Genomic DNA, 24086 nt, shown 5'->3' with positions numbered 1-24086 from the left:
ATCGGATCATAAATGTGGCTTTTATGGGCCTAAGACCCCAAATCGGCGGATCGGCCTATATCAAGATATAGTCCGATATAGCTCATCTTCGAACTTTACCTACTTATGAACAAAAAAAGAAGCTGCGCAAAGTTTCAGCTCAATATCTCTATTTTTAAAGACTGCAGCGTGATTTCAACAGACATACGGACAGACGTACGGACATGGCTAGGTCGTCTTAGATTTTTTCGCTGATCAAGAATATATATGTTTTATAGGGTCGGAAATGGATATTTCGATGTGTTGCAAACAGAATGATAAAATGAATATACCCCCATCCTACGATGGCGGGTACCACACGGGTACAAGAAATTGAAAAAATCCCCTTGAGTTCTCAAATTCCAAAGCCCAGATCCCCCATTTGGGCATTTGTTTTTTTACTCCTTATGTCCCATAGGTTTAGGTAAAAAAAAACTACAAATATTTATACAAATATGCACAGCGAATTTAATAAAAAGTGCCGATTTTGAAACCATCTTTCCACGAAATTGGTATTTTGCGGATTTTTGTAATAAAATTCGGACAAATATTATTTTAATTTAAAGACACATTTATCCATTAAATTTAAAATTTGTAAAACATGTAAAAAAAAATAACCAAAAAAAAAAAAATTCCCCTACTGGGGAATTTGAACCTACGTTGGCAAATCGGAGTCTGGTGTTCTAACTGGTAGTACGCGTATTTTAAAGCTAACTCAAAAAAAAGGATTTGTAGAAAATCCACAAAATTTCATTATTTGGTCTGTCAAGTCAAGACGCCAAAAGTATATGTAGGTCGTTCGAAACAGGATACGTTTCCATGAAAGGCCTGTGGTAGTGGAGTAAAATTTTTGCCCCCAAACATTGGGTTAACACAGGAAGGCACTGTGGATCTATAAAATGCTGTATCCTTTCTGCTATATTTTGAATGCAGACAACAAATACAGTAAACCAATCAATCAAGTGCGAATGAAGCTTACAAATATTATAAAAACTATTCATTTTCAAAAAGCCAAATCAAATCCTCAAAAAAAAAAAAATATATATATATAAACTAATTATAATTTAACTCACGACAACGAAGGGTAGCCTTAAGCCATTTCAAATATTCGGAAGTATTTCATTACTATTAAATTTATGGTAAACATCAACAATTTGAAATGCTCACAAATATTTACGTAATTTGGAAGTTTTAATGTAGTTGAGCGAATGTAGATGAATGATGGAGTTTGTACGATTAAATACCTCAATTACGCTTCTGTAATTAACACTAAGCTCCCCACTTACAAGAAACTCCAGTCCACTAAATGGGAAAACAGTAGCCATGTCTGGGAAGCGAATTTTTATTCAATGTGTATAGTAGATGCCTTTGGAGAGTTCACTTTCCTTTCGTTCGTCCAGATGCGATCCGAATTCAATTGGGTGCCGACCACAACAAATCCATAGCAGCAAACAGCAATTAAGGGAATTTATGTTAATTTAAACTTAACACAAGACTTTTTAATTAATACAAATTAATTGAATTTAGATACGCACACACCAAATCATGGGCAGAACAAACTGGGAAAATCCTAACCCAAAGCACAACAAGCCAGATAGCCATCAATGAAAAGGGCCACCTTACAGTGGCAATGGCATGAAAGTGCCAAGTAAATTTAGAAATGAGTTTCAAGTGTAAATGAATGGAAAAAGATGGACTACTATAGTCTTCTATAGTAGTATTGGGAAATTTATAACAATAATTTGCTGTATAGTAAGTCCAAATAGAGTCGACTGGAGATTATATGCTTAGTTACGCTCAGAGACAAGTGATCCTTTAAATCATTTGCGATTTCATTTTATTTTTTTTTTTCATACCAACACAGCAAGATATTCTCTTATAAATGATAGTGACTGATCAATCTTTGAATTACATAGTTATTTTGAATTGCATAGTTAATACAGAACATATCATAGCGGAATAAACTAAAAAAGTTTATAAGCAAATAAAAAAAATAATTTTGTAAGCTTTCAAAAAATTTAAGTGAAATGAAATAGTCCCACAATTTTAGAAAACCGACGATACCTTGACTAATGGTTTGGTATAAGTCCAATAACTCTAAAACCGTTAGAGATATACATATTGTTTTAGAATTTCATGAGATCTGGCCTGATCAGCCTGATTCTTTTTTTTTAACAAGCAACCTGAAATTTCACATACTCCAGGTGACCAACATTCAAGCCCCATGGATCAGCCTCTGGAACCTCTAGGATCCCCAAATTATACATATGGGAAAACACCAAAGTTTTAGAACTATTTCCAAGATTTTTTCGATATGGCAAAACCGTGCTACGTTCAAGTCACTGTTAAATGTCTTAAATTGGTGACGGCTATTGCTAATTAATATATTTCTGGTAGAATACAACATCGTAATGCCCCAATGAAGCAGTGTTTTCGTGTTTTGGACAATACTGTTACTAAACTTTGTTGAACTTGTAATAGATTTTAAAGTAAGTGTACAGTGGGACGGACACATAGGACTATGAGCTAACTTACGCGAAGATAATGAGACGTTGAAGAATTTTCTTTGTCATTGCCCGGCTTCCACGGGTAACACACACAGCACAGTGGTCCAAACGGCGAAAAAGGGACATTAGTCTAAACATGGGCATTTGGATCAATATTTTGATGAAGCTCCCATATAAGGGTATATTTCGCAAATAGAGAATTTTTCGCCGAGTTTAGTGAAATCTAGATAGAATTAAGAGTAGATATAATCCGAGTTGGGAAAAGTTTTTTATACATCGTTGGAAATTTCCCTTAAAATTCGGTATATTGCGTGAATAAGGCGGTCGGTTTTTATGTGTAATAATGACGACAACAAAAAATTTGGCAAATCCGATTTTTTTTTTGCAAAATAGACTTTCATGTTGCCGATTACATGAAATCGAAGAGAATAGAGACATGTTCATTATTATTAACATTATTTCTGTATGATTTTTTATTGTAATGCATTGCTCTGCAATTAATGAGAGTACCATTAATGTCTGCAATAATTGACTTTGTTATATTCATTTCTTGCCTAAATAATTGTTTGTTGTCTCGTCGATGGAATGATAATAACATTCAGCAAGCATGCGTACGTACATATGGATGTTAATTTTTTCATTTCTGCTTTGATTGTTACCGCTAGCCCTAAAGTCGTAATGAATTCAATAAATATCGTCAGAGAATATCTATCAAAGTGACAACAAGCATTTCATTGCTAAGGGTCTTTTTATACCCTACACCACCACTGTGGTATAGGGTATTATAATTTAGTGCATTTGTTTGTAACATCCAGTAGGAAGGTGATAGAACCATTGATAAGTGTACCATCGACTCAGAATCACTTTTCGATTCGATTTAGCTATGGCCGTCTGTCTGACTGTCCGTCTGTCCAATTGTGTACAACTATAAGTCGCAGTTTTCATCCGATCGTCTTCAAATTTGGTACAGGCATGTTTTTCGGCCTAGAGACGAAGCCTATTAAAATTGGAAAAAATCGGTTCAAATTTGGATATAGGGAACAAACATATATATGGAAATATGTTCGTCCGATTTGCAATAATGTGGCCGTTTATTAAAAATTTGGACGGACTGATTTTCTCTTGACTCTCCACATTACCGGTGAATTTCATAAGAATCGGTTCAGATTTAGATATAGCTCTCACACGTATATATATATATGTATATATATATATATATATATATATATATATATATATATATATATATATATATATATATATATATATATATATATATATATATATATATATATATATATATATATATATATATATATATATATATATATATATATATATATATATATATCGCATTTTTTCACTCCTACAGCCAATGCAAGCGCATTTATTGACCAAAACTTCCCAAAATTTTGTACAACGCTTTCCTCGTTGACCACCTCAATATCTATGAATTTTGTTCGAAATCGGTTCTCAGCTTGCACATATGTTCGTCCGATTTTGAGAAATATTGCAATAAAGTGCTCATTTGTTAACCAATTCTCTCGAAGTTTATTACTGGTGAATTTCATCAAATTTCATTCCATAGGCCTAGTTTTAGAAGTTTGGTTGAAATTTGTTTAGATTTAGATATAGCTCCCATGTTTGTCAGATTATGGGTAATTTCCAATAACGTTGTCATTTCTCAACCTTAAGTATCACAGTTTGACCATATTTGTTCGAAATTTGAAACGGATTGATTATTAACCCATCTGAAAACATCTGCGGAGGTTCATCAAAATTGGTTCCGAATTAGATATAGCTCTCACATTGTACTTATAGGGTAGGTGTAGGGTTTTATACAGTCGCCACCGCCCGATTTTTACCTTTGCTTACTGGTTTTTTTCTTGCGCCTTTGCTGCATATGTTTCTTGCTTAGAAACATTGGTCTTTGAATATTTGCAGTCATCGCCAACAGCAAAAGAACATATGTGAGACAACCATTTGGAAAACAATTGTGCTACTTCTGCTAACCAAGGAATATTGGATTAACTAAAGGAAACCTACTATAAACTGTGGAGTAAAATATAAAAAAAGATTGGCTGTGATTACTAAGTAAAATTTTTTGTTCATACATTATTAACATCTGCATACACAAGTCGGAACCTTGAGTCAAGAATTCTGTCTCATCTCATACCAGGCAATAATGTGTGCAATAAAATCTGACATAATGCAGTGAAAACAGCAGTACTTAAAAATTTTTTTTGGTATTTTGGCTACCACGATCTTATTATGGCTAGGATATAACGAGATATACATTAAATTGTTGAGAACATGACATGTCTTGATTTACCAGCGTGAAACTTTTGAAATTCAGCAAAAAAAATTGGCCTTAAGCTAACGGGTTGGTTTGATATCGAAATGAGTCAAATAAGCATTTACAACTTTTCTTTTTACCCCCACTTTATGAAAATGGAACGAAATAATAATGCTCGGATGGGCAAATAGGTATATTGACATGATTCTTTTTATACCCTACAGCACCACCATACATATATACCGACTATAGCAATATGTAGCTTAAATGTGGTTTTTGGGAGTAGAGTATGAATGTGATATCCACTTACGGGGCAATGGGTTTGGCAACTCTAATCCACCACCAAAACCAAAAGAATGAAGTAGATCTAATATATAAAATTTAATGGGCGGACCCTTCCTTTACCAATTTATTTCCAAAAACGTCAGATCTCGGAGATGGGTGGGACGAATTGAACGATATTTAGTTTATTTATGATAATTCAAAAACAGAAATTTGGTATCCTTACTTGGGTTGGGTTATCTAGGGGGGCCGCGCCACCACCAAAGCCAAATGGAAATATAAATAAATAATGACAATATGGGGCTCAAATGAAAGTTATTTGTGACTAGATCACGATATATATGCGTCCATCACACCCCAAAAAATACCCCCTACCGGATATATTTATCGACCACATCAATATAAGGCTCAAATGAAAGGTATTTGGGAGTAGAGGACGAAATCGTTGAGCTTTGTTTGTTTGTCTGTTCCGTATAGACTTTTTATGGGCCTTATTTGCTTTATATTACATATTTGGTTAATAAATGAAATAAATGAAAACTGGTAAACCGATTTTAATGAAATTTTCACAGATGGTAGACCCCCCGGTGAATATAGGTTACTTCTGTTTTTGGTATCCGAAGCGGGGCGGAGGGTCCGGTGGTCCTTAACAAAATTTTTAAAAACGGCAGGTCTCGGAGATTGGTGCACCCGTTTCAACGAAATTTTGCATGCCACCTTATGGTACCCAAAACACACGAAATTGGTATAAAATTTTTGGGTCAACTAACTTGGGGGGACGCCCCATCCCAAACCCCAACTGAACGGACATGTTTACCGATTGGGACAATATGGGCATCAAGTGAAAGGTATTTAAGATTATAGTACGAACTTGACACACAAATGTCACCCTTAGTGTCCGGGAGGTCCCCCACCCCCAAAACATCACCCGCTAGGACACTTTTACCGCTTTGGGCAATTGTGGTATCAAATGAAAGGTATCTTAAAGTAGAGTCAAATCTCATATAAAATGTATTCTTTGGCGTCTGAAGGGCTTCCCCACCCCCCAAAACCCCCCAGCAGGACATATTTACCGATTGGGACAATATGAATATCAAATGAAAGGTATTTTAAAGTATAGCATGCTCTCGTCTTGGCAAAAGGGTACAGTGGGCTACGACCGGCTTTTGACTCTCCTTTCCCATCTTAATTTGCAAGCTTATGTTTAAGGAGCTAATTTCCATTTGCGTACTTCAACGTACCAATTTTATTATCTACGATTCCCCACGATATGTTTATTTTATTCCACACTAGTATGAAGTCTTCACCTCTTTTTAATGGATGCTATTAATTTGTCATGAATGAATGGAAGCATGTATTCAATTATCAACTGTTATGGATTGTTGGGGTCCATTGAAATTTCCAATAAATTACGTTTAAATCTATGCTCACTTGTATCAAAACACTCACAACGACGAATCGAGCAGCATCACTGGAGGCAATAACAATAATCATTGAAAATTGGTTATTGGTCAATGCGGTACTCTGTGTTAAAAATCAATAGACTGCAACTGCTTCCTCTATTCTCGCTTCAATTAAGAACGAAAGCGTCAAAACACAAATCACAGAGCAACAAGATCATCGTCGTTGCCGTTGACAGCAATGTTATCGAACGATCTGGATCGCCACATGCCCATTTGAAATTGCTCTGCAACCGTGGCCATTAAGTGCGTCCCTTTTATGGCTACTGAGCCCATTTGATCCCCTGTCGACGTTATTGATTAAGAATTAAAAGCAAATTTGTTACCAATCACCATTGGCTCAGCTTTTTCAAAGCATCTGAACATCATCAATTGGAGATCTTTGAGATAAAATTTCGTTCACACGCCGCACATAACAATGGAGTATTACTTCACGGGTTTTGTCCTTCATCGACGAGATCATCGCTGCTAGTGTTGAATCTGATTAATCTGTACGGCTCTAAAATGAATAAGGTGCTGTTGTTGCTTTTGTATTTCGGTGATTCGAAATTGATTTTTATGAGGATTTACTCTAAAGACATTGGAATTTTAAGAAGACTTCAAAGAATTTTAAAGGATTTTATAGATTTTTTATCCAAATCGCCACTCATTTGAACAGAGATTCTTTATTTTGAAGTGTAACAGAAATATAATCAAGATGGTGTGCATTGGCTTAGTTTAGGATTGGACCTAGTTTTATATGAAACTTTGAAAATGTTATTCTTTATTTATTTTAATGTAAACATGTATATTAAGTGGTACTAATGTTTTGTTTGACCGCCAAAAATATTTGTTCGTGTTCGATCCCACACAATTGTTCAATCGCTCAAAAAAAGGCTTGTGTAGATTGGTCGAAAGAATTGTTGCAAAAATATGATTGCGGTGCTTTGAAACACGTCTGTGATATCGTGAGAGGTGATGAATCGTGGATTTACGCGTATGAGCCCGAAAGTAAACAGCAGTCGACTGTATGGGTGTTTCAAGATGAACCAAATTCAACAAAAGTTGTAATGTTTCAATTGCAAGAAAATGGGAGCGAAATAATATTTAAATATGTGCAAGTGTTAAATTCAAAAGAATTTCTCAAAAACTTTTAATTCCCTGAAGTATATGTCCTGTGACAGGTAACTACTTCTCCAGTTTAGGACTGGTATATTTGGGGTAATTGACTATACATTTCCCGTGGAGTATTTACACATATTTCAGATTTCGATATTCGACAGCGATATCAGAATTTGTGGATTTTGTTTTCAAAATAAAATATGTGTAAATAAATTTGACTACCTTATGAAGCAGAGTGGTCTTTTGGAGCCAATATGACTAAAATATTGATTTCCATATCGCCTTCTACTCTGATACAGTTGCCATATAAACCGGTCTACCTGGAGGACAGAATTTCGCAACGCAATTCTTACTTTTTTTCATGTGATGATCGGTTATGACATCCATGTATAATTTGAAACCAAGACTGGACTAGGACCATAGAAAAACTTAAGCAATTGTGAATCTAAACGCAGATCAACCACACCGGCAAGTGATGGCATGTGTAGGGCATGTGCATGATGAGACGTTCTAGTCTTTCATATGTCATTGTCCGGCTTTCGTGGGGAACAGACACCGGTACTTAGGTGGGGACATGAACCAACTTAGGAGAGTGGTATGGAAAACAATAGAGGATTTTGTCAGTAGCACAGAATTCCTTACATCAAATTTTATTTTTCGACGTTACTTTTTAGTGTTTAGAGCGCACAACAAGCCGATTACTGGCTTAGGTGTGTGTCCATAGTGGCATGGGGCAGATTAATATCTGCTCCCTCTTTTCAACCTAACCTAACCTACAGACCATGACAATAAAGTACTCAAGTAAAAGGTAATACAGGGTAAAGGAAAGCGCGGCCTGGTTCATCTAATGTCGCACAAATAAAACAATGCCACATAACTAATACAATTTTTTAAATGCCAACACATCAACTTAACATACACAAAACTAAAGTTCTTTTTTCAATATACATTATAGATTTTTTCAATTTTTTTTTTGCTTTATCTTTCAACAGATGGTTTAAATCGGTTCATAACCTGATATAGCCCCCATATAAACTGATGTTGTTTGCCTCTGTTCCTTAGTGGAATGTTCATGGGCCAAATTTGTATTTTTTGGCCAAGGTGCATTGGTCCTTGATTTTGGATTTTTTTTCCAATTACCTGGTACTTTTTTCGTTTTTCACAGTTGAAAACAACTATTATTCTAGACTACATTTTTGAAACACTGCATAAATCTCAATGATGACATAATACTCTCATTAAAATTGTTTCATAAGTTATTGAGAATGTCCTACTGAATAAAATCGGCAAGTGTTTTTGCTTCAAAATCTATTATCTAAAAAAAGTAAACACGAAAAATGTCTCGAAAATCGAACATAGCACCAACCTTATTTGTGTAACTGATTATATATAATTCAAATATTCGGTGTTTTTCGCTCGTTATATCGTCTTCTCAACGCTAAAAGATATAACCATTTAGCATTTACAGTGAGTGGCAACATGGCAGGAAAATCCGCCCATATAAAACCTATTTCAAATCCACACTAAGTCTTGTGAATACCGGTGAGAGTGTGTCACGTTACCCTAAAAAATTTTAAATATTCGGCCAAGGCACATCTATATCACAACTTTTTATTGCTTATATTTGTGGTTTGGATCTATGCGTGAAGGGGGAACATTTTTTGGAATTTTTTAAATCCTTAAAATTACGCGGCAAACGACCTTCATCAATGAAGTCTTCTTTTGGGACTTTAGGTTAACCGACCTTAATATGGCCAACAGCTAAATGGGACCCACCAATAAAATCTTTTTAAAAGGTATAATTACTTAGGACCGCACTCCCCGTCAGGACACCTTATTGCCTAATTGTCTCACACTACATTCCATATGCTTTTGATTGAATGGCCCGGTCAAAACTGCAAAAACAAAAAATCTTCAATGAAACCGGCATCAAATCGTAAATGCCGGCATTTGAATGCCGTCATATTTCATACATAAATATTTTTCAAGTTGGCCGCCTGAATCTTAAAGTGGCAGCAGCAGCAACAGGAACAACGGCAAAAGCGGCGGTGATTATAAGCAAATTGCGTTTTCCAGAAGCTCGAAAGCATAATCAAAAACTAATTTTAATCCTGAAGACCACTGCCTCTGTGGCTGCAGTGGTAGCTTGGACAAAACTTTGCTGTTACTGTTGTTGCCGCTACTATCGTCGCCTTTGTTGTGGTCAGTGTTCCATGTCGTGGCTTAACTGCTGTATTTCTCTCCTTCCCATGTCGTTGTGGAATCTCAGATTCAAATATTGAATATTCCAAAGGCTCAAAGCAACCAAATGTAGCAGTGCTCATGCCCCTCAAACTGAAATTCACACACCGCCAAAGCCACTTAACAAATTGAGTAACACCATCAATGTTTTGTTCAGCAACGTGTTTTCCAATGAATGTTATCAACGAATGTTTAACATTTGTGAATTTTTGGCTCAACTGAAACTTCAAAATATTGCCTTAAATATAGCACACCAAATGATGGGCCAATAATAAAAATACAAAATCTTTAGCCACAACAAAGTTTTTAAATTTCGACCCAATGTCTGTCCGGCCTTCGAAATCTTTTCGGTTTCCTGGCTAATGGCCAATGTAATTTATTCTAAATTAACTTCGCAAAAATGCCTGCCTGCCGAAATCCTTTAACGTACACTAACTCGATTCACGCGTGAATCAGATGGACTACAATGCGCTTTAAGTGTTTGGGGAGCTGTCCCCAACGACCATTCCCAACGATATATGTACATATACATATGTAAATATTTTGAATCAGGTGAGGATGGGGTGTGTTAACTTCACCATGCCGTTTGTAATGACTCCAAGTATTGACCCATGAAGTGTGTATATAAAGTATGGAACACTCATGAAATTTTAAGTCGATCTGGCGAAGCCTGTACATTGATAGAAAAAGAAAGGTACTTTGCCAATACTTGCCAATTTTGGAGGACACCATAGCGAAAAGGTTAGCATGTCCACTTATGACACTGAAAGCGTGGGTTCGAATCCTGATGAGACCATCATAAAATTTTCAGCGGTCGTTATCCTCTCCTAATGCTGGCGATATTTGTGAGGTACTATGCCATGTAAAAACTTCTTCTCATTGGGCTTCAACATGAATCGGACTGCACTTATAGATATGTGAGAAGTTTGCCCCTGTTCCTTAATGCATTTACTTTCCCAATACCGGCTGGTATTATTTTACTCGCGGTATTGGCAAATATTTTAAATACCACCTGGTATCAATTTAATACCCGATGAAGGAGACTATTAAGTCTTGACGGCGTCACACTTGAATTTTTGTCATCGCAGGAAGAGCTTTGTACCAAAAATATTGCGTCATTATAAAATACTTGGTTTAATTTAATCTAATATTTTAATACGATTTGTGTGCTTAAAATCGTGTTCAAATACAGGAAAGCGGTGGAAATGCAAACAATACAAAACCCTGAAGCTAACGGCAGAGTGCGAGCGAGAAGTAATGCGATACTATATGCTAAATATAATAGTTCATGCAATTTCAATGCAAAAAGCGTGTTACTTCCCTGTAGGAAGTCTCGGGTTAAGTGTCCCCAAATCACCAATTTTGTGACATTGAGACCAAATTGTCTACAATCTTGTCTATATTGTTTTTATTGACATGTGGCAAACTATAAAATTTTTTTATTCGTTTTCTCAATTCTTTTGCTGACCATTATTTTGCCGGTTCATAAATCTTTTCGAAAAAACAATGGAATAATTGCAAATTTAATAAGTGATGCTACTTAGCGATATAAGCTGACCCATATGTAAGTTTATAAGTTTATTGTAGTACAAATTCTATAAACAATTTTAAACTTCTTATTTGTACATAATAGACACGGCAGACGAAGACAATTTTTGGTGATGATTTGGTGAACGCATCTGACATTATGTATTTGGACATTGCAATTTTTGTCGGATCATTTGGCAACTATCCAAAAATTTTAATGACTTATTCAGCTAGTTCTGAAATTTAGTGAAAACTTCAAAAATAACGGACTAAATAATTAAAAAGTGTCTATTGAATGTCCCTACTGACATTCTATTGTCCCATATATCTCACAATATATCTATATATTCCTTAATGACTTACTATAGACAATGTCACTATTGACTTCTGAATGACAAGCTCATATAAAATATCTTAAGGAAAAAGCAAGGGCTTGGGTACAATTTGTCAGTAGTTCTGAAGACAAAGTCAATTGCAAGGCAGTATACTATTGACATTTCCTACAGGGCTGTTTGAGTTGTAGAGTGGTGTTTGATTACTCAAGACAGAATCAGATAACGAATTTTTTTGTCGCAAATTCATTTAATTTTTTCAACAGAAATAAACAACAGAAATAAACAAAAGTCGACGAAATAATGGGGAATTCCATAATATGTACTCCGTACTTAGAAATCATCCGGGGAAGTTGTTAATTATACCAGAATTTCAATAAATATCTTTAACTACCTATATTTTGACGAGAGTGAAAACAAACTAAAGAAGAACTGGTCAAATATCAAAAAAATATCAATACATAAAAACTTATGATTTATGATTTAAATAATATGCACTTGAATGTACAAATATTACCCTGATGGAAAAATTACGCTACGTTGCTAATACGGCCTGGTATTATTTTGTTCGCGTCATAGGCAAAGATTTTGAATGCCATTTCGTATCAATTCAATACCAGATATTAAGAATTGACGGCGTCACATTTGTATTATTGTCATCGTGCCGGAGGTGTTGTTGAGCGTTGGGCTTAAAATATTGACGCCATTATAAATTATTTATTAAACAAATTAACAAATTTTTTTATTACAATTTGAGTGTGTAAATCCCTGCTAAAATACTCGAAAGCGGTGAAAATAGAATCAATTGCTGAATACAAAGAATTGAGAATGGTTAAGGTGTAACATTACTTTTTGTAATTACTAACATAAGTAATCGAAATAATATTAGATTAAAATTATTGTCAATGGTTCTTTTTTGGTTCATTCGTGGGTAAAGTAATCACAAACGGTTTGGTTCTAAACCCAATAACGGTCTGGTGGTAAAACCAATAACATATTGGTATTAAAACCAATACCAGCTCTATAATAAGGGTAGTACCAAACGGTACAAATCATTTTATGTTTCATCCATACCATTCGGTAACGTTTTTGGACCATACGGTGTTGCTTTCTAATCAATACCGTATGGTACTGAAATGAGTCCGTTTGGTATCAACTTTTCACTGGGTGTAGACACAAAATGATCAATGTCATTGAAATGCAATAGAATGAAGGCAAAACAGCTCATTAACGCTGACATTAAAAAATAAACAAAGAAAATCATGCAGCGACAAAGCGAGTTCTTGCAATACACCATTTTACAACACGCACTGAATGACACTTCCTTTCAAGCGTCACAGTTGAAAATTTTGTAACTTTACCGCTCAAGACAATAATGGCGGAAGAGGTTCGGGACATCTATTGAGGAGTTCTTAAAATTGTGGTCTAAATTGTACTCGACATCACAATACGAAAATTGTTGTCCCTACTTCTAGCTGGTGGAATAAAGTGCTGCGTTCCTCCATACTTCGCACATCCGCACGTAAAAGGAACTTCGTGCTGCGTGGGATGATTGAACAGAATCGTTGATAGTTAAGTTGAATAAGCGAGCCTCTACAGATGGGAAGACACAAAAAATGCTTTTCCACAATTATTCAAAATTTGCTCATTAATAATTACTCTTGGCTATCCTTCCCGCAAAAGCTAAGTTTATTTTTTTGTGGTTGCCAAAAAGACAGAATACCAGACACCACATATCAATAAACAAATGAGGTAGATGTCTGTCGGACATATTATTTCGGGCCATATATAATCTCCTCGAAGGCTTTGTCTGTGTTCTTGGTTGGCGGATTGTATTCTTTTGTGGCGGATATTTTGTCGCAACACAAATACTGTGAGTTTTAATTAGGGAGTTATAAATTTGGGAATATCAGTGTTCGGCTGGTGGACCACCAACAAACACTTCTGTTGGCTTCTGTTTGCTGCCAAAATGCCGCAGCGGTCCAAAGATGAAACAACTCCCGCATTAATTTAGCAGCAATGCATTTCGCGGTTAATGGATGGGATGACTGTACGCTCCATGGTTGGCAATCTGGTGGTGGTTGTGATGAGCTGCCACAAACGGAGGGAGACGGGGAACAAAAAATATCTTAAAGTAATTTATTAACCATAAATATTTGCCAAAAACGAAACAACTTTTGGGCAGGGTTGCGTGTGTCTGATGACCAAAGGCACATCGTCCGCATTCATGAGGTGCTCTCGGACAGGCTGTTTACATGTTGTAAACATTTATTGTGACCATTAATTTGAAAGTGTACAACGATCACCCACTTGCCCCAGGATTGCCAGCAACAGCCGGGGGAAAGTGTTACAAAAGGACCTCCTTTTAAATGTTATTTGATGTTTTGTGCCTTTACAACCATAATTTGGTGTATATGACTTCCTTATGCGTTGCGACTTTGGCTAACGATTTTTTTTTTTTGGTTTTATTTTCGTTTTGCGTTTCCGAGTCACTACGGATCCCCAGCAAGTAATTTATTATCTTTTGTATCGGCCTGTTAACTGCAATGTCTTTTGACACTTCCCATTCACGTGGGACAATGCTGTTGCCGTCGAGCCACTTTCAATTTAATTTTCAGTTAATGAAAGATCAGAAAACATGACTCCGATCATGTTTAACAAGAGATGAGCAACACCTGATAATGTATAGTCCGTCCAATGGATAAATATGCACTGAGAGAAACCTAAAGTAAATGTGGTATTTTCAAACGGGTAAATTACCATCGAAAATGACATGGGCGACAAACCAACTAAAAATTTACACAAAATAAATTTTACTCTAGGTAGCGAAATACCGCACCTGCTTCAAGATGAATAGACTAATTGCCATTCATTTATGTTTTTAACATAGAAACCGTCAAATACAATAAGAGAATTTCGAGAAAACAGTTTGTTTGATTTTTTTTTGAGCTATAAACAATTTCCGACTTTCTGCAAGCCTATTTTCTCCCATAACATGACCTTATAAACGAGAAAAACTTTTTTTTATTTAGATTAATTCGTTCAATTCCTAACTCGAGTTAGAATTTTTCTAAGACAGTTTTATTCCTGGGTATTTTTCTACTCATTCCTCGTTGATGGGTTAACTCAGTCTACAGATAGCCGAAATCGCGATAGCGTTCGAAAGAATGAGGCTATCCGTAAAAGTTTGCTGAAAATAGCAAACACTGTCTGCGGAATATTATTAGTTAATTTTGTTGCTATTGTAGCAGTAATTCAGGTATTACAGCAGCAGTACTGCAATTTCAGAGCAGCAGACTTACTGCTGAAAAGTCTGTTGTTGGCTGAAAATGACTGCTGCTCAATTATGAAGGGGATGCTAGAAGAAAATTTGCCAATTATTTATTTGCTGAAACAGCAGTAATGTCTGATTTTCCATTTTCTGCAGACAAAAACTGCTGTTTTAGCGAACATTTTTGCTGAATAACACATTTTGTTTGGTGCATGAAATTTTTTATAGATACTTCTTATTGATGTAGGTCATTGGTTGTTGCAAATGGGTCATTTGTGTCCAGATTGCTTTTGGTTTACATAATACAAAACCATTATAAAATACTTAGAAATTTAGAATCAATTTCTGATTCGATTTAGCTATGTTCGTCTGATTGGCCGTCCGTTTGTCTGTCTCTGTGTTTGTCTGTCCCTCGGTCTTTCTGTTTTTGTTAATTTGTGTAAAAATTTATAACAGGTATCTTTTGTGGCCTAGAGACAAAGCCTGTTGAAATGGAGGTAGCTCCCATGTATATTTTCGTCCGATTTGGACAAATACTGCATTCGTCATTTGTCAACTGATCCTAGCACAATTAGACACGAACGATACTCTTATGACTCTTCTGATCACCAATGAATTTCATAGAAATCGTGTCGCCCGATTTTCACTTCTAAAAATCTTCTCAAAAATTTGCACAATTATTTCCTCTATGACTTCTAAAATTTGTACGGATTTTGGTCATATTTCTATTATCATTATTTCGAAAGATGGAGGGACAGGCGGGCTGATATTGGTACTAGTTCGACCAAAAATATTGAGACGATCCAGAGTATATATACTTTATTGAGTCGCAGATGGATATTTCGAGGTGTTACAAATGGAACGAATAGATTAGTATACCCCCATCCAATGAGGACTTACGAAGGCACTAAGGCGATTGAGCGATATCCGCTTGTCTGTCCGTTCGTCTGGCCGTCCGTCAGTTGTAATCACGCAACAGTTTTAAAAAATTAGCATTGTGAGATGAGTTTTATAATGCCTGTCAATATCCGAGCAGAATATAGTCAGACCCTATTTGAATATAGTTGCCGTATAGACTGATCTACCGATTTAAGGCCTTAAACCTCCCGAATGCCTGGGTTCATATCCCGGCGTGAACATCAGAAAAATGTTCAGCTGTGGTTATCCCCTTACTCATGTTGGCAACATTTGTGAGGTATCCTGCCATGTTAAAACTTATCTACCAAGTGGTGTCGCTATACGGCACGCCTTTCGGATTCGGCATAAGAAAGGAGGCAAGGAACTTTAACTTTATCCCCTATTTCTTAATGAAATGTTCATGGGAAATTTAGTAGTTAGCTAGTATTGGACTACAACGCCTGACATCTGAACAGAGTGTGGTCCACATCAGACAATATTAATATGTAGCTGCTATATAGACCGATATGCCGATTTAGAGTCTTAAGCTCATCAAAGGCGCATTCTTTATCAGATTTAGCTGAAATAAACTGTGACTTGTATAAGGCTTTTCAGCACCTGAACCAAACATGTGTCAGGTCGGTCTATATTTGGATATTAATATGGATATATATGGAGTTATAATAAAATAGTATATTAACTTATTATATTAAAATTGTAAGACTTTTGTAAAATGAGTGAAATTATACAACAAAGAATTTCCATTAAAATTTGTGTGCCGAATGAAATTTCTGGTGCAAATTGTGAAAATTGTATGTCGCGAGCAAATGTTTTTGATTGGTACAAATTGTTCAAAGTTGGTTGAAAACGGCAATCAATATCAACTCATGATCAATATGTCAATAAAATCAAGGGCTTGGTGTTCGAGAATCGACGATTAACAGTTAGAGACCTTACTGATATAGTTGGAATATCGGAATGATCGGTGAAAAACATTTTAAATGAAATCTCAATTGGTTCCAAAATCTCTATAGTCTCTTGAAAACAGCGTGGCTTTTCATCGTGAGTTATTCCCAAAAGTTCAACCAATATCGCCCTCGAAGTAATGCGAGTGCGGCGTACAGTTGGTTTACATTTCCCAAGAGATAAGGTGGGTTTTTAGCCGGCAGTGACCGAGCCCGGTATACGACGGGAGGCGTCGGCCATCGTTAGAAGCGTGATGCATTTTCCAACTTTCTGGCTGGTACTATTGGGTTGCCCAAAAAGTAATTGCGGATTTTTCATTAGTCGGCGTTGACAAATTTTTTCACAGCTTATGACTCTGTAATTGCATTCTTTCTTCCGTCAGTTATCAGCTGTTACTTTTAGCTTGCTTTAGAAAAAATGTGTAAAAAAAGTTTACTTGATTAAAGTTCATTCTAAGTTTTATTAAAAATGCATTTACTTTCTTTTAAAAAATCCGCAATTACTTTTTGGGCAACCCAATATATTCGTTTTTCACCGCTGAAAACCCATGTTTTTTACGATTTCTTTTTTAAAACGCTACAAAAATCTCAACCATAACATAATACTTTTTTTAAAACTGTTTCAAAAGTTATGGGGGAATGTCCTGCTGAATGAAATCAGCAAGATTTTTTGCTTCAAAATCACGAAAAAATGTCGCGAAAAGCGAATTTAGTACCAGCCTTATCCCAAAAAATACAACTTTTTCGCCTGATTTAACTCCGGGTGACTTCTGGCTGTTCTGAAGCCAACTGAAGCGACTGCTCGGACGAAACCGTTTGGTATCAATTGAGACATTAAGCGTGAATCGCTACGCGCAATGAAGGGTATTCCAGCAAAATTAAAGTCCTTCGGAAAAATTTTGTCTCACGAATAATATATATTTGAAGTGTATCGATGTTGATAAGTGCTTGGTGTTAATAATATTTTAATTGATGTCCAAAGTGGCAGATAACACGACAACAACAGGCCACAAAACATGTCGTATTACGACTTCTTTGAAACGGCGTTGCGTGTAAATGCTGTTTGACCAGAAAGCAATGCGCCGAAGCTCAACGTTATCAACAAAACAAGATGGGTGAAGTTAATGGTTGCTAAGAAGTTGGCTGAATAACAAAAAGAAGAATTTGGCCTACATATTCAAGTTGACGTATATATGCAAATTCGCCGCGGAACTGAGAGAATTGAGATAGTGTCGTTGCGACCGCTGACACATTGGAAAAATGCGGCAACTGAAGGAGAACACATCGATTCTTTGTGGTCTAGATCTGTGGATAATTGAAAGCGCACGCACTTACGTACTCACACGTACCGCTCTTCGGTTGTGGCGGCGCTTGAAGCGCTACATCGACGAAATTGCACCCTGCCATCAAACAGTGAGTGCAAAGTCTGTAATCAAGGCAGGTTTTAATCAAATATTAACAAAAATGATACGTAATGCAATGCATTTATGAGACTTAAGGCTAATTTAATGAGACCTACATATACATATACGAAATGTGGTGATCTGAGTGCGATACTATGCAGTATGCCCATTTCACGATGTTGCTGTTGATGTTTGATGTATGTTTTGTTTGTTCTCTTAACAAAAATGTAATTAAGTTAATTTTATGATGTTTTTAAAATCAATTGCCTCCAGTTGTGCCCGAGTGTGAGAGTTGACCGGCTATTTGTATTGCTGATGATGATGACGCAGACGCAGGCGAGGATGTATGCCAAAGCCCAATCTATATGAGCATGCGCACAATGTTGACGATCGGGGAAGCTGGCTTAGGTGTTTTTGTTACGGCATGGGAGATGATGGAATGTTCGTAGTCACGACACGATCATTGTTGATTGAATGGAATCGGCTCAAGTACAACAAACAAATCACAAACATCGTTTTTAAACCATCGCTTTGCCAAAGCAAACTTGACCCAAGCCACATTTACCTTTGCCTCCCCAGCAGCGTATGTGGACGAGGATAAGCAGACACATCACTCAGTTCCTTTTCAATGTTAGCCGGGCCTATTCATAACTTAAGGATGGGCAGCAGCAACAACAGAGGCCCCCAACGTACCGAAAGAGAAAAGCAAAAATTAATGAATACATTCAGGCCTCCTTTTTGTTCCACTCACTCATACACGCATGTGCACAAAATAACATTATACGAAACACACAAGGATCTACTCTTTTGGTGGGGAGGGGAACGACGTATGTGAATGATGGATGGAAATATGAGTACGGACGGACGAGGAGCGAACCTAAAGACAGACTGACAAACTCATTCACACTTAACCTTAGCTCACGGTTTTACTACCGCCAAGATAAGACAGTTTGCAAGCTTCATCTAAATATGGGAGACACAGTAGGCTGTAAGGGCGCGTTAAAAACATTGAGACGGCTGTATATGGGGATATTCCTACATAAAAATATGTACCGGTTTTAATAGTAGTTGGCATTGGCATTTAGAGTTTTATTGAATTTTAGCAACTTTGAATTATTATTACGCATTTTGCAAGGCAAAGAAGCTTTACCGCCATTTGGATAAGAGACACATCTTAATAGCGTCATGACCACGGAGGGACCTATCAAAATAAAATTATAGATTTAAAATAGGAGACTTGCTGTTTTAATGTACCTTCTTCTAGACTGGTCCGAGCGGTACGCTTCATAGTGATTTTGCTTGAACTACTTATAAAAGTTTCCAGATTTTAGTCTTCATGAATTTCTGAACAAGTAAAAGCGTGCTAAGTTCGGCCGGGCCGAATCATATATACCCTCCACCATGGGTCGCATTTGTCGAGTTCTTTTCCCGTCATCTCTTCTTAGGCAAAAAAGGATAAAAGAAAGATTTGCTCTGCTATTAGAGCGATATCAAGATAGGGTCCGGTTTGGACCACAATTAAATTATATGTTGGAGACCTGTGTAAAATGTCGGTCAATTCGAATAAGAACTGCGCCCTTTGGGGGCTCAAGAAGTAAAATAGAGAGATCGATTTATATGGGAGCTGTATCGGGCTAAAGACCGATTCAGACCATAATAAACACGTATGTTGATGGTCAAGAGAGGATCCGTCGTACAAAATTTCATTCCAATCGGGTAGTAATTGCGACCTCCAGAGGCTGAAGAAGTCAAGATTCCAGATCGGTTTATATGTCAGCTATATCAGGTTATGATCCGATTTCAACCTTATTTGACACAGTTGTTGAAAGAAAAAATAAAATACGTCGTGCAAAATTTCAGCCAAATCGGATAGGAATTGCGCCCTCTAGAAGCTCAAGAAGTCAAGTCCCCAGATCTGTTTATATGACAGCTATATCAGGTTATGAACCGATTTGAACTATACTTGGCACACTTGTTGAACATCATAAGAAAACACGTCGTGGGAAATTTCATTCCAATCGGATAAGAATTGCGACCTCTAGAGGCTCAAGAAGTCAAGACCCAAGATCGGTTTATATGGCAGCTGTATCGACCGATTTGAACCATACTTGGCACAGTTGTTGGATATAGCAACAAAACACGTCTTGCAAAATTTCATTCTAATCGGATAAGAATTGCGCACTCTAGAGGCTCAAGAAGTCAAGACCCAATATCGGTTTATATGGCAGCTATATCAAAACATGGACCGATATGGCCCATTTACAATACCAACCGACCTAAACTAGTAAGAAGTATTTGTGCAAAATTTCAAGCGGATAGCTTTACTCCTTCGGAAGTTAGCGTGCTTTCGACCGACAGACGGACGGACGGACGGACATGGCTAGATCAATATAAAATGTCGCGACGATCAAGAATATATATACTTTATGGGGTCTCAGACGAATATTTCGAGAAGTTACAAACAGAATGACGAAATTAGTATACCCCATCCTATGGTAGAGGGTATAACAAGCTTCCATGTGGCAAAGTTATAACTCCGAGCAGGCCGCTATATTTAAATTTAAACATGTGTTACATGCTTCGTGGACTACTCGCCTATGAAGTGTTGATGCCTTTTGGTACTTTTCTTAACAGACTCACTTCATACCACTGTTCACCTTTGTGAAGTCTTTAATTTATTGAGATGGAAGAATAAGGCCCGGGTTAGCAGCACTAAAGTAATGCAGCCGTTGAAGCGGCCGAAGAACAAAGTGTCGGCATTCTTTGATCATCGTATATAAAATACTATGGCCACGCCCATTAAAGGCAGATTAAACGAGATGGCGCTCTGCAAACGTATACTTAGCTTGAAAGCTTGTATACGTAAGGAGGACTTTTGGCGGTACACACCGGACGATCAATGCTGGTTCATATGTGCCATTCCCGGCAATAGCATTGTTCCTCTTTTAGTCTGCACAATGAAAACCAATTCTCTACACTAACTGCAATCATTCGACAACAGGTAATGGTCGTACGCACATATTCTCGCCAAGGAGTAAACACCATCCAACTGGATGCTTCGGATGGTAGGTATTGTGTTGGTAATGCTCTTTCAATGCAGTTAGTTAGTTGAGGCGCGTTTAACATGCTTAGCTTCAAACGCTAGCCCACCACGTACTTATTGAAGCAGTTCTTTCCGCTGGTGGTGGCAGTATAGTGGTGATAGTTGCTTTGGAGTCATAAATACTACAAAGCGTAGCAATAGTGTCTACACTCAACCAAATTGTTATTCAAAACAGCATAAATGTTCGTTAAAACATCAGTTTTTATCTGCTGAAAACGGGAAAGCAGACATTACTGCTGTTTCAGCAAACAAACATTTCGGTCAGATAAATCAGCAAATAAAATCTGCTGTTTTAAGTACAAAAAGCTGCTGAAAACAAAGTTTTATTCTATATTTTATGTTTGATTAATTTAGTCATCTTTTTAATTTTTTTTTTAGAAATCATGTTGGAAGAGATAGTTTTAATTTGAGGAATATAACTGTTTCTAAATTTAAAGAAAAACGATAATGGAAAATATAAATTCAGTGTTGATTTTTTTTTTTATTATTTTTTCATCTTCATCTTCTTCATTCAGCAAACAACAGACTTTAAGCAGTCAGCCTGCTGCTCTGAGATTGTAGAACTCCTTTTATAATAGCAGAACTACTGCTATAATAGCTGCAAAATTAACTATTAATATTCAGCAGACAGTATTTGCTATTTTCGGCAAACTTTTTTTATGAGTGTAAATTCGCGAAATGTGGGTCTTCTTTACACATTCTTTCATTTTGTAACCTGAATGTACAGTCTTTGGTCTTTGATGATCTGTGTCTTGTTATTTGCAGCTGAATTGCACTGTGGCACATACTTCTTGATATTGGCTACAAATGAAATCAGTACATCGCGCATAAATACACATATGCAAATCGTTTTTTTTTATGAATAAGTGGTTTTTAGTTATACCTATCATAATTAAATTTTTCCGTTTGAAACACATTAAGGCACTGTGGCTCGCAGTCGCGACAAAAATCAAAAAATCTATTGTGACAAATTACATTGTAAAATCAAGAAATCTCCTAACACATCTAATTTTTATATTTCAACATTGTTTATGTGATTTGTAACGGTACTAGGCAGGTTGGCTTTTTGTATATGATCGTATGGAAACTCTAAAGATTGCATTCACGTAGTGATATCTTAAAAGTGACATTGTTATAAAGTTGTGTGATAAAATATTTTTGTTTTAAGATTGGTACTATACTCGGTTTTCGGGGTAAAACTCCATATAAAAAAACCAGTAAGGAAGGTCAAAAGCCGGGCGGTGCTGACTGTATAATAACTTACACCTACCCTAAAAGTACAATGTGGGACCTATATCCAATTCTGAACCAATTTTGATGGACCTCGGCGAGCAAATATGTTCAAACTATAATAACTGCGGTTGAAAAATGACATAATTACTGCAAATTACCCAAAATCTGACGATCATATATACAGGAGCTATATCTAATTCTGAACCGATTTCGAGCAAACTTCTAAGATAAGTTGGTAGTCGTCGAGCAAAGCGGTGCGCAAAATTTTGGCAAGATTGGTCAATTAATGAACTTGCAGTGGCTCTTGGAGTGAAAATCTATATCTAAATCTGGGCCGATTTCTATGAAATATCGATAGTCATAAGAAAATTTCGAGAGAATCGGTTAAAAAATAAACACTTTCTTGCTATATTTCTCAAAATCAAACGAACATATACAGGGTGGCTGATGAAAGCCGCTACCAAAAAAAAATGTAATAACTTTTTTTCTATTTAATAATAATAATTTAATAATTAATTTAATTAATTAATTAATTAATTTAATTAATAATAATTTAATAATTAATTTAATAATTTAATTTAACATGAATAAAAGAAAAATGTATTCCATACACCGAAAAAAAAATGTAGCAATATTCATCATTGTAGCAATATTCATCAGCCACCCTGTATATCGGAGCTATACCTAAATCTGAACCAATTTCACCAAACTTCTCAGATACTGTGGCAATCGTCGAGGAAAGCGTTTTGCAAATTTTTTGGCAAGATGGGTCAATACATGCGCTTGCTGTGACTATCTGACTATCGGAGTGAAAATCGGGCGATATATATATATGTGAGAGCTATATCTAAATCTGAACCGATTTCCATGAAATTCACCAGTTGGTAGTCGTAAGAAAATCCTTCCTGCCAAATTTCGAGAAAATCGGTTAACAAATGACCATTTTATCGTATCTAGGCCGAAAACATACCAAATTTGAAGCCCATATCAAATTTGAAGACGATCGGATGACGAAATTGCGACCTGTAGTTTTTGTAGATAGACGGACATAGCTAAATCGAATCAGAAAGAGATTCTTGAGTCGATCGGTATACTTATCAATGGGTCTATCTCTCTTCCTTTTGGGTGTTACAAACCAATTCACTAAGTTATAATACCCTGTAGTGGTGTAGGGTATAATGGGCGAAAAATATTGATGAAAATTGATAAAAATATATTGGGGTGGAAAAAAATATATTATTTGTGGATACATAATTAAGGAACTATTTGTATATAAATATAAAAAGATAAGTAAATATGCTTCTAAAATAAATAAAAAATTAGTTTTTCATTCATAACAAGCTATTGCAATATTTTGACCAAAGAAACCCAAAAAACTAAAATATGGCAACCTTGTCGAACCACCGAAAGAACGATTTAGGGAAATTTTCCCCCAAAAAAAAACGTAGTA

General features: G+C 36.2%; 1 protein-coding gene and 2 long non-coding RNA genes across 6 annotated transcripts in view; 1 reads left to right on the top strand and 2 right to left on the bottom strand.

The window, feature by feature from the left end:
- The window catches only part of LOC106089423 (homeobox protein B-H1), a 97454-nt gene that overhangs the window by 22750 nt on the left and 50618 nt on the right, over positions 1-24086 (bottom strand). The gene's annotated exons all lie outside the window — the stretch shown is intronic.
- Positions 1109-1666, bottom strand: LOC106089424 (uncharacterized). Its single transcript, XR_001221606.2, has 2 exons — positions 1558-1666; positions 1109-1501 (listed from the first exon to the last, which is right to left on the bottom strand). It is a non-coding gene; the product is annotated as an uncharacterized LOC106089424 (long non-coding RNA).
- LOC106089425 (uncharacterized) lies at positions 11330-11771 on the top strand. Its single transcript, XR_001221607.2, has 2 exons — positions 11330-11469; positions 11539-11771. It is a non-coding gene; the product is annotated as an uncharacterized LOC106089425 (long non-coding RNA).

This window comes from Stomoxys calcitrans, chromosome 2 (assembly GCF_963082655.1).
Source record: "Stomoxys calcitrans chromosome 2, idStoCalc2.1, whole genome shotgun sequence".
Classification (NCBI taxonomy): domain Eukaryota; kingdom Metazoa; phylum Arthropoda; class Insecta; order Diptera; family Muscidae; genus Stomoxys; species Stomoxys calcitrans.
Note: the sequence above shows the minus strand (reverse complement) of the source record. Positions and strands in the feature narration are given on the sequence as shown.